The sequence below is a fragment of the Rhinopithecus roxellana genome, chromosome 9 (assembly GCF_007565055.1).
Source record: "Rhinopithecus roxellana isolate Shanxi Qingling chromosome 9, ASM756505v1, whole genome shotgun sequence".
Classification (NCBI taxonomy): domain Eukaryota; kingdom Metazoa; phylum Chordata; class Mammalia; order Primates; family Cercopithecidae; genus Rhinopithecus; species Rhinopithecus roxellana.
The window spans coordinates 3,978,941-3,981,510 of NC_044557.1; the positions used below are offsets into that span (position 1 = coordinate 3,978,941).

Consider the following 2,570-nt stretch of genomic DNA (forward strand, 5'->3'; position numbering starts at 1 on the left):
TTTTAAAAATAAATCATCCAGTCTCAGGTATTTCTTTATAGCAATGTGAGAACGGACTAATACAATCTCCTTCCTGTAAAACTAGAAAGAAAGGAAAGTAAAGAAAACCCAATAGATTGTGTCTTAGCAGCAAACAAATGTGGTATAAACTCCCAAATGTGAAGACCCTTTATGTATTGAATTAATCAATAACCACAAGACTGCGTATTATGAAAGAAGATATGCTAGTTGTTTCTTTTCAATGCTGAAAATGAAATCAATATTGGTTTTGTTCAATTAAAATGGGGGATAGCCTTTCGGCGCTACCTACAGAGGGGTCCATACGGCGTTGTTCTGGATTCCCATCATAACTTAAAGGGAAACTTTTCACAATGTCCGGAGCCCTTGATGTCCTGCAAATGAAGGAGGAAGATGTCCTTAAGTTCCTTGCAGCAGGAACCCACTTAGGTGGCACCAATCTTGACTTCCAGATGGAACAGTACATCTATAAAAGGAAAAGTGATGGCATCTACATCATAAATCTGAAGAGGACCTGGGAGAAGCTTCTGCTGGCGGCCCGTGCCATTGTTGCCATTGAAAACCCTGCTGATGTCAGTGTTATATCCTCCAGGAATACTGGCCAGAGGGCCTGCTGAAGTTTGCTGCTGCCACTGGAGCCACTCCAATTGCTGACCGCTTCACTCCTGGGACCTTCACTAACTAAGGCAGATCCAGGCAGCCTTCCGGGAGCCACGGCTTCTTGTAGTTACTGACCCCAGGGCTGACCACCAGCCTCTTACGGAGGCATCTTATGTTAACCCACCTACCATTGCTCTGTGTAACACAGATTCTCCTCTGCGCTATGTGGACATTGCCATGCCATGCAACAACAAGGGAGCTCACTCAGTGGGTTTGATGTGGTGGATGCTGGCTCGGGAAGTTCTGCGCATGCGTGGCACTATTTCCCGTGAACACCCGTGGGAGGTCATGCCTGATCTCTACTTCTACAGAGATCCTGAAGAGATTGAAAAAGAAGAGCAGGCTGCTGCTGAAAAGGCAGTGACCAAGGAGGAATTTCAGGGTGAATGGACTGCTCCAGCTCCTGAGTTCACTGCTACTCAACCTGAGATTGCAGACTGGTCTGAAGGTGTACGGGTGCCCTCTGTGCCTATGCAGCAGTTCCCTACTGAAGACTGGAGTGCTCAGCCTGCCACGGAAGACTGGTCTGCAGCTCCCACTGCTCAGGCCACTGAATGGGTAGGAGCAACCACTGAATGGTCTTAAGCTGTTCTTGCACGGGCTCTTAAGCAACATGGAAAAATGGTTGATGGAAAATAAACATCAGTTTCTAAAAAAAAAAAAAAAAAAAAAAAAAGAGGGATAAAATTGTATGATAAAAGTAACATTTCTTATATTACAAATATTATTAAGAGTACTAAGGAAGACTAGGCAGGATTAGTTGAGTCCATGAAACTCAATAAAGAGAAATTGTTTACTAATATCTTGCTAAAGGTGTTTAATTAATACAAATCAAAACCACAATGAGATACTATCTCACACCAGTCAGAATGGCTATTACTAAAAAGTCAGAAAATAACAGACGTTGGCTAGGCTGCAGAGAAAAGGAAACATTTATACACGGTAGGAATGTAAATTAGTTCAGCTACTGTGGAAGGCATTTTGGAGATTTCTCAATGAACTAAAAATAGAATTACCATTTGATCCAGCAATCTCATTATTGGGTATAAACCCCCCTACCTCCAAAAAATAAATCACTCCACCAAAGACACCTGTGTTCGCATGTTCATCACCGCACAATTCACAATAGCAAACACATGACATCAATCAGGGTGCCAATTTGCTGTGGATTGGATAAACAAAATATGGCATTTTTACACCGTGGATTACCGCACAGCCACAAAAAAGAACTAAATCATGTCTGTTTCAGCAATATGAATGCAGATGGAAGACAATATCCTAAGCAAATTAATGCAGAAACAGAAAATCAAATACTGCATGTTCTCACTAATAAATGAGAGCTAAACACTGGGTACTCATGGACATAAATATGGGAACCAATAGACACTGAAGACAGCAAAAGGAGGAAAAGAGAGAGGTAGGGAGGAGTTGAAAAACTACCAATTGGGTACTATGTTCATTACCTGGGTGAGGGGTTCAATCGCACCTCAAACCTCAGCACCATGCAATATACCCTTTTAATGAACCTGTACATATACCCCCTGAATCTAAAATAAAATTTGAGAAAAAAAAGAAAGAAATTGCTTATAAACCATAAATCCCCCAGGACTTGAATAGAGAAAGAACTGTCTCTATAAAAGAGTAATGTTTAATATTTGTTAGGTCCCTTTTGTCTGCAAGTGACAGAAACCCAACTCAAACAAGATCTAAGTCAACAACAAGGGAATAGGCAAGAGATATTTACGGTCATACCTTATAAATTAAGCAGTGCAGTTGATCTCAAACAGTGCAATTGAATCCATAGTCTCAAACAATCTCATGAATTTGTGGCTTGTCTTCATATTCCTTTTCTCCTTTCTGGCTTCTCATCTGTAATTGTGTTGACTGGCCTT

General features: G+C 41.3%; 1 pseudogene across 1 annotated transcript; it reads left to right on the forward strand.

The window, feature by feature from the left end:
• Positions 1 to 339: 339 nt before the first annotated feature.
• On the forward strand, positions 340 to 1,326 carry LOC104657927 (annotated as a pseudogene). The gene has a single exon (XR_747362.2). The product of XR_747362.2 is annotated as a 40S ribosomal protein SA-like (transcript).
• Positions 1,327 to 2,570: the final 1,244 nt, after the last annotated feature.